Here is a 9,636-nt window from a genome sequence, read left to right on the forward strand (position 1 = left end):
TCCTCTGGCTGGGGCGGCCCGGCTGAGCGCATACACGGCCGCGGCGGCCTTACCTCGTCTGGGGCCTTGGGGCGCCGGCGCCGTTGCGGCCTGCTGGGCCGGGCTCGGAGAGGAGGGCTTCCGTGGGCGGCAGCCCCCCCCCGTTTCCTAGGGTGCTGGGGTGGGCTCTAGGTGCCATCTGAGCCCTGTTGCCACCTTCGCGATTGCGGAGGCATCCCTCCTTCATCCAATTTTGGGCTAGATTGGCGGGAGCGCCATTTTGCCTTTGTTCCTGTCGACTGGCGGCCTCTTGTGGCCAGTCCCATAATTGCAGGTCTTTTCGGAAGGCCTAGCAATAGTGGGGGCCTCTAGTGGCTGAACTTGGTAAGTGCAGGATTTTTCTGCAACTGAGGGCCTGGATCTGGTGGAGGCCTCTAGTGGCCACAGCGATATTGCAGGTTATTGAACTACTTCCTGTTACTGGGTGCTGCTTTCTCATTGATTCAACCTTATTGCTTTCCTCCTAATTTGGTGATTTCATTTTATTTTATCTTTGATTTGAATTTATTTTATTTTGATTTTTAATTTTAATTTTAATTTTATTTCTTGCACCAGTAGTAGGATGGCCCCAAAGAAGGCAACACAGAAGTCTGGTCCGGCCTGCTCTACAAAGCGGCCCATAAGAGGCCCGTCTCAGGCCTTACGTTCTCCTGCTCCTGGCCAGTCAGTGGAACGCCTTCAATCCATGGTCGCTAGTTTGGCTGGTGATCCGGTGGCCCTGGCGAGGATGGAGACGGAGCTCGATGGTTTGTTGCATCGCCGCTCAACTCCGTCGACTTCTTCTGCGACGTTGGCTCCCCCTGCGGACGCTTCATTTCCCCCGTCATCATCCAGTGAAGAAGAGGGAGAGCCTTTGCCAGCCAGTGGCTACTTACCTGATGCCCAACAGGCTCGGTCCCAGGTTCTGCCTGCGTCACGGGGGGCCGTACCACGGGGCCGGGCTCCTTCCAGGGTTGGGGCCAGGAAAAGGGCACCTGCCCGGGGTCATGTTGTGCGGGGTTCACCTGCGCGGCCCCCAGTTGTGGGGGGTTCAAGCCCTGGTCATTCACAGGTTGTGTCTTTTCAGTCACTCCCAGCTACTCCGCAGCAGGGCGACGCGTCGGAGTCGTCGGTTGAGGATAGCCTCCCCCTTCCTCCGAAGACGTCCTCAGGTGGTCATCGCCGTCATAAGAAGAGTTCGAGGAGGCGTGCCAAGAGGAGGCGTAGGGACACCTCGTCCTCTTCATCAGGTGCGTCATCCCAGAGCTCTAGTAGTGACGAGGAAGCGCCCCTTAAGTTGTACTGGGGTTTCGGGGAAGCCTCGGGGCTCCCGAAGTGGGTTTGGGAGCGGAGGGCGAATTCCCACAGGGCTAGGTATGGAGCAGTGCAAGACTGCCTTGAGGGTGTCCTTGTACCGGACGTAAAGGTCTCCACCAATTCGGCCAGGGACATCATTCCGGGGGCTCACCTTTCCGCCAAGTTACGTTCCAGGATCTTGGATGGCCGCTATGTTGATATATTCAGCCTAGCCCCCCCGCTGGAGGGCCAGGAGCCTCTGGATAGGGGCCTGTCTGTTCCGAAGAAGCGGACGGTCATAGCTAAGGCAGATAGGACCTTCGAGCGATGGTTAGATAGCTTCCAGGTTTTTGCTGGAGTTGTGGCTGCGGCTTATCCCAGGAGATCCCTACACCTTTGGGTGTATCTATCCATAGTCCGTTCCGCCTTTACAATGGCCGGAGAAACTGCTGCGCTAGCTTACGATCAGAATTTCAGGCGTAGGGCGGCAAAGATTCCGACGGCCCGCTGGGATCGGAAGGATTTGGATGTCTGGACCACGTATGTGGCCCCCCGTATAGACAAGAAGGCCCCCGATACCCAGAAATTCAAGGTCGCCCCTGCAAGGTTGGGACGTAAGCCCTTTTGCTGGGATTTCAATAAGGGCGCCTGTACACGGCAATCTTGTAAATACGCTCACGCGTGCGATAAGTGTTCAGGGAACCATTCTGGGTCTGCGTGTCAGGGTGGCCGCCGCTCCTTTCGGAAAGGAGGGGGCTCTCAGCAGCCCCCAAAAGCCGTCGCTCAAGCCCCTGCCACAGGAGCAGGAAAGTAGTTTGATTTCTTCTTTAGCGTACACCCCGGTGAGGCTGCAGCCGCTGCTTTCCTTGTTGGAGCTGTACCCTGACGCCAAATCGGCGTCCTATTTGCGTGAGGGTTTTTCTTTAGGTTTTAGAATCCCGGTGGTCTCCACTCCGATCGCCAGGAACCCAGCGAATCAAAAGTCGATTAGGGATATGCCTGAGGTGGTGCGTAAGAAAATTGGTAAAGAACTAGCTTTACGTCGCATGGCCGGCCCTTTTGCCGTCCCTCCTTTTCCCAATTTGCATATTTCACCGTTGGGTATAGTTCCCAAAAAAGCCCCGGGGGAATTTCGCCTGATCCATAATCTTTCACATCCCAGAGGCACGTCAGTAAATGATGTGATTCCCCCGGAGCTTTGTTCGGTGAGGTACGCTTCTCTTGATCACGCAATCAGGATGATTCGGAAATTCGGGCCGGGTGCCTTACTGGCAAAGTGCGACATTGAATCAGCATTTCGGCTGCTTCCAATTCATCCCGATGATTTTTGGTTGCTGGGATTTCAGTTCGAAGGTAGTTTTTACTTCGATAAGGCCATGCCCATGGGTTGCTCAGTTGCCTGTGCGGCTTTTGAGTGTTTCAGTTCATTCTTGGAGTGGGCTTTGCGTGAAAAAACCGGTTTGAGCGGTGTCACGCATTATCTCGATGATTTTTTGGTCGCCTCGGCGGGCGATACAGGGGACTGCGTTGCCTTATTGCAGGCCTTTGCTTCCTTAACGGAGGATCTGGGTGTCCCCTTAGCGGCAGGGAAGACCGAGGGTCCTTCTACGCAGCTGACTTACCTGGGTATCTTACTGGATACCGTGGCTCAGACCTCTAGCCTGCCGCCTGAGAAAATAACCAATTTAAGAAAGGTTATTGAGGATATGATTCCTTTAAAGAAGGTTTCCCTGCGGCAGCTTCAGTCGTTACTGGGCCATCTGAATTTCGCTTGCAGGGTGGTCTCCCCTGGGCGACCATTTTGTTCTCGCTTGGCCAGGCTTACCTCGGGTTTGCGGGCCCCGCATCACAGGGTCCGCCTTCCTTCTCAGGTAAGGGCTGACCTTGCTATCTGGTTGGAATTCTTGGAGGAGTTCAATGGAGTGTCCTTGTGGCAGGACACTTTGAACCTCCACAACGACTTCCAGGTGCATTCTGACGCTGCGGGGTCCTTGGGGTTTGGCTTGTACTGGGACGGCAGGTGGTGTGCCGAGCGCTGGCCTCCGGCTTGGCGGGGGCAGGCTATAACTCGGGACCTAACCTTTCTTGAGTTTTTTCCCATTGTAGTGGCAGTGCACTTATGGGTCGAGCATTTCAGGGATCATCGTGTTTGTTTTTGGACTGATAACCAGGCGGTGGTGAATGTGCTGGCCAAGCAGTCTTCACGATCCCCTAGGGTATCTGCCCTTCTTCGGGCTTTTGTTTTGCATTGCTTGCATTTTAACATTGTGTTTTCTGCCCGTTTTGTCCCAGGAATTTCTAACGAAATTGCTGATGCTCTGTCCCGTTTTCAGATGGAGCGATTCAGGTCCCTGGTGCCAGTGGCTCGAGACCGTCCGGAAATTTTCCCGGATCATCTCTGGAACCTTGGCAGGACTTAGTATTACAGGGAGTAGCGGCATCCGTTGCACCTTCTACCTTGAGGTCCTATACAAAGGCCTGGGAGGATTTTTTGTTATTTAATGGGCAGTCTGCGGGGGATGTCACCACCTCCCATTCCACCTCTCAGGTGCTTCGCTATCTGGCACATCTGTTCCAGATGCGTAGGGCAGCGAGGACCCTACGTCTCCACTCTGCAGCAATTTCCTTTTTTAATAAGGCTTATTTTAACAAGGATCCGTGTGGGAAGTTTGTGGTGCGCAGGGCCCTGGAGGGATGGGGGCGACTCACTCCTTCCAGGCCTATTTCCAGACGGCCCATTACATTCGAATTGCTGGCGCAGATGCGGTTTAAGCTGCGGAGCATCTGTTGGTCAAGATTTGAGGCTCGGCTATTTTCAGCAGCCTTTTCGTTAGCTTTCTTTGGCGCCCTGAGAGTGGGAGAGGTGGTCCTTGAGCCCAAACGGGACGGAGGTTCTAGGGGTCTGCTAATGCAGGATGTTAGGGTATCATCAACGGACCTGCAGGTTAGTGTAAGGAATTCGAAGACGGACCAACTAGGCAGGGGCGCTGTTATTATGCTCCCCGCGACTGGCGAAAGTGGCCCTTGCCCGGTAAAGGACCTTACGAAGTATCTAGCCTTGCGTCCTGGCGGGGAAGGGCCCCTGTTCATTCACGAAAATGGCCGCCCGCTGTTGCGACAACAGTTTACTGGTGTGTTGCGTAAGGCTGTGGGGGCTTGCGGCCTTCCGCCTTCCGAATTTGCCCCTCATTCATTTAGGATTGGAGCGGCTACAACTGCTGCCCACTGGGGTTTGTCAGCAAGAAGGATAAAAGACCTGGGTAGATGGAGGTCGGATGCATTCAAAGTCTACGTGCGGAAGTGATGTGTTGTTGTACTTACATGTGTGTGTTTTAACCCTAGGTCGGGCTGCTATCCGTATCTGGATAGTAGGGCACAGTATTGTGCACTGGGCTGCGGACAGAGCTCGCCAGTCTGGACTGGGTGATGGCCTGGGACTTCCGCAGCACGTACATGTGTCCTGGATCTCCAGAAGGGGGATGCTGTGGAGGGAATTCTTACCTCTCATGCGAAGGCGTGTCCTCCAGTTTGGCCCTCCTTCAGCAATCGTGGTGCAGCTCGGGGAGAACGATTTGGTTTCCTCTTCCTGCTATGGGCTGCGCGCTACCATTTTACAGGACATTGGAGAGCTGGCGGCATTGGTGCCGTCAACTAAGCTTATCTGGTCACAGCTATTGCAACGCCGCATTTGGCGAGGTAGCCCCTGCCCAGCTGCCACCGAACGTGTAAGGAGGCGGATTAATTCCGCGGCTAGCAAGCTGGTGGTGAATCTGGGTGGGTTCGTGATCCCTCACCCTCTGATTTCGTTCAAGGCGATTGAATTTTATAGGGATGACGGGGTTCATCTCACGCCAGTTGGGAATGATGTGTGGTTGGATGCTATGGTGTCCAGGCTGAGGGTGTGGCTTAATTTATGAGTGGTTGGCGGCGAGCGTAAGAGCTCGATTGGCGGTTAGGCATTGGTTAAAATTGGTTGGTGGAGGGGTATGGATTGGCTGTGCCTGCCCCTCCAATGCTGCTGCTGATGGGTATTCCGTTAAAGGAATTCTGAAGCTTACCATCCCCTTCGTCCAAACCCTGACGGCAGGGTGCGGGCCGCGTAAGCTTCAAGGAACATGCGCGGAGTAGCTGAAGGGCCTGTGACGCAGCTCCAGCTGACTCTGTCCCATGCTCCTCCGAGACTGACTAGGGAGTCAGTGCTGTCCCCCATGGCGGGGGGTGACAGATAGTCATAACCAATGCCTAAGCAACCACTCTCAATTTGTATGCAAATAAAGTTGTGGCCAAAATTATGCCAAAAACCTTAAACAAAATTATGTGTGATGTCTGAGTTATTGGGGTAGGGGTTTTGGGGGACCTCAGCACGCAAAAGACCAGTGAATGCATTTCAGTGCATGAAAGGTATGAGCATAATCCACAGAGACTATTATAAGAAAATCACATTATACATAAATGAATATTGGGTGGATGAGAATACAACAAACATTATATTCCGGCAAATACCACAGCTTACATGAAAAACAAAAGAGAATATGGACATGCACTATTAAACCACACAATGGAATATCTATTAGCTGTTCAGTGCAAAGATCACAATATGTTATATTGGGATTAACTTTTAACTTAACTCTACTTAAATTGTCATTTTACCTCAATATTTTTGCCTATTACAAGCAGTAATTGTGACATGCAACACTAGCAACTTCAGTTTTAACTACTGTTCAGCACTACTTTGATTTACCATCTAGTTTTCTCACGAATCCAAACAAGCTGAAAGCTTTTCTGTGTTCCCAGCTATATAGCAATTTATCCTAAAAGCTGAAAAAAGAGAAAAGGAAAAAGAGCTCAGCTACCTTTCCAAGCAGGGGTCCAAAGGGACGAGTTTCTGCGGACTCATGAGAGGATTGAAAAGTGAAGCCAGCATTTCTGCTTCCTACATCCCAAATCCCAGGCAGGGAGAGACATTTCTCATGTTAGGATACACATTAGGAACATAAGAAACTACCTCATACTGAGTCAGGCTATTGGTCCATGTAGCCCAGTGTCGCCTTCACTGATTGGCAGTCACTGTCTAGGGTTTCAGCTACGAGTCTTTCCCAGCCCACCCTGGATATATGGAGGATTGAACCCAGGGGCGTCCATGTGCAAGTTGTGTGCTCTGTCACTGAGCTGCAGCCAGAATTTCTTGACCAAAATTTCATTCCATTGTGCTCCATACCTTCACTACACACCAAGTCCCCCCCCCAAAAAAATGATGAGCAACTTAAGTGTCAGCCTTTTTAAGTCACTGAAGAGTGCTGTCATGTTTCCTCTCAGTCTTCTCCAGTTAAATAGGGCCAATTCCTTATTAGGACTTCTTTTTCAGCCTGCCAGCCATCTTCACTGCCTTCCCTAAGCCTATTCCAATTTGCCTACATCTTTCTTAAAATATGTCTCCCAGCACGGGACATATTACTCCATATGAGATCACACTAGTGCAGTATAAAATGCAACTACTACTTCTTATGTCTTGGAAACTATAGTCTTATTAATGTAACCAACCATCACATTAACCTCTCTGGTAGTTATCTCACACCGCTAGCTCATGTTCTCCTTGACTCCAAGATAATGTTCAAATGTAGTGCTGCAAAGCCAGTATCCCCCATCCTATATCTTTACATTTGGTTCCACCTTCCTCCAAATGCAGAATTTTGTACTTGTCTCTGCTTAATTTCGTTGTGGTATGTTCAGTCTGATTTTCCATTCTGTCAAGATTATTTTGTCTTCCGCAGTGCTAGCTTTCTCTCTCAGATTTGAGTCATCCACAGATTTGATAAGGATTTACTCCACCCCTTCATCTGTAATTGTAAAAAATGTTGAAGGGTACCAGACCCAGAACAGGATCCTGTGGCATCCCATTTCATGGGTGTAGCCAGGATTTATTTTAAGGGAGGGGGGGCAGGCTTTATGTTGGGGGGGGCAGAACAGAGTTATCTGCAACACAATTGGTCAGTTAGTTATTATTATTTATTTACTTGATTTTGGGAGGGGCAGCTGCCACCCTGCCCATGCCCTATTTGTAACCTCCCTGCAGTTTTATGAGTTTCCAATCAGCTATGAATCCATCCGACTGTACTATTGTCTCTAGCCCACAATTAACCACTTTACTAACTGAAACAGCCTGGGGCGGATTTGTCAAATGCTTTAAAAAAATAAATTATGTCCACAGCATTCCCATAATCAACTAAGTTAGTAACCCAATTCAAAAAGGTTAGCCTGGCAGGATTTATTGTTGTGATGGCCTGGGATTCCGAGTCTGAGAGCGATCCGGAGGAATCCCAGCCGGCACAGGAGTCCCCGCCTCCAGGGCCGGCTGAACTGGGGCAAGGCCTAGATGCTGAGGAACCTCAAGAGCAGGCACCAGGTGAAACCATTCTGGCCCCAGAGGTGCTGGAAGACTCAGTGGCTACAGGTGAGCCTCCCCCGGGGCCCAGTAACCCTTCGGCCTCTCCTGATCTGCAGAGGCTTAGGGCAGAGAGGCGAAGGGAACTGGTGTCTCCCAGGAGGAGTGCTCGCCTTAAGGCCAAGAGAGGCGGGGCTTCTGGGGGCCGGGACCGCCCCCGGCCTTAGAAGAAGATAAAGGTCAGGCAGCCCGGTCCCAGGTTGCGGGAGCAACGTCGTTGTGGAGTACCTGCTTTACCCAGTCCTTGATCTGCACTCCCAGTGTGCCTGTTCCTCGCCCGGCTTCCTGTTCCTGACTATCCGGTGTTCCTGTTCCTCGCCTGGACTCCTGCTTCTGCCCTACCAGTGTTCCTGTTCCTCGCCTGGCTTCCTACTTCTGCCCTACCAGCGTTCCTGTTACCCCGCCCGGCTCCCTGTCTCGGACCTCGCGTCTCATCTAGTGATCATCTACCCTGCTAGAGACCCTGGACTGATCTTGGGCTACGGTAATAGTACCTTATTCCCCCTGGGACCAGCACAATTGTTGACAAATACATGCTGCTTCTCCCAATAGCTGCATTGTTATCAATATGCTTAACAAACTAACTGCTATGAAATCTGTTCTAGCACCTTGCCTAGTATTGAAATCTGACTGACTCTCTTCAAGGCTTTGGGGGGCTAAAAACAGAATTATCAGGAAAAACAAAACAAAACATTATCAAGAAGCTGAGACCACATGCCGTACTTTTTTCTGTTCTCCCCTCCAATTGTGGCAAATGTACAGTCTACTCAGGCAAAACATCTTTCTCTTGGAGTCCATACTATAGGGGCTTGAGGTCATGTTGATCCCCTGTCCTGTGACATATGAGCGGAGAAACTTGACCAAGCAAGTTATGCAGTCTGCATGACTGATGCCCTTCTTTCACTGTGGAGGTATCTGGGGAGGTTAAGAGAAGGAAGATTTTTTCCAGAGACACTTCAGGTCCTTCAGTGTCAAATCACTGCTGTATGGCTTCATATTCATAATAAGTGACTACATGATCTGCAATCCAAATGTCCTTATAATTTAACGGTGGGAGCCTAGTGACTCTGAAAACAGCCTTGAGAACTTTCTTTTAAAAATTAAGGGGCATTTTTATTATATTAGAATAATACAGTAATACCAGTATTGATTCAATTTTCCTATTAAGGTTACTAGGCCAACACCATTTCCAAAATAGAAGAATGATGCTAAGTGAACTTATTGTTGTCCTGTTTACAAGTATATTTGAATTTAATACTACTTAAATAGTGCTGCCTCTGAGCATATGAATCGACCAGGACTCTACAATCATCAACTGAGGCCTTTGTTGGTGTTCCTCTTCCATGAGAAGTCTGGAGGGTGGCAAATGGGTATGTCCGTAGCAAAAGGAAGAACAAAGAAACCGTGGGGTCACTCAGAGGAGAAGATGGTGAAATGCAAACAGGGGACACAGAAAGGGCTGAACTCCTCAATGCCTTCTTTGCCTCAGTCTTCTCCGATAAAGAAAACAATGCCCGACCTGAAGAATTTGGAGCAAATGATTCAGCAGAGGAAACACAGCCCAGAATAACTAAGGAGATAGTACAAGAATACTTGGCTAGTTTAGATGTATTCAAGTCTCCAGGGCCAGATGAACTGCATCCAAGAGTATTAAAAGAACTGCCAGATGTGATCTCAGAACCACTGGCAGTCATCTTTGAGAATTCCTGGAGAACAGGCGAAGTCCCGGCAGACTGGAGGAGGGCAAATGTTGTCCCTATTTTCAAACAGGGGAAAAGAGAGGACCCAAATAATTATCGCCCAGTCAGTCTGACATCAATACCAGGGAAGATTCTGGAGAAGATCATTAAGCAAACAGTCTGTGAGCACCTAGAAAGGAA

Source organism: Podarcis muralis, chromosome 1, assembly GCF_964188315.1.
Source record: "Podarcis muralis chromosome 1, rPodMur119.hap1.1, whole genome shotgun sequence".
NCBI classification, from domain to species: Eukaryota; Metazoa; Chordata; class Lepidosauria; order Squamata; family Lacertidae; genus Podarcis; species Podarcis muralis.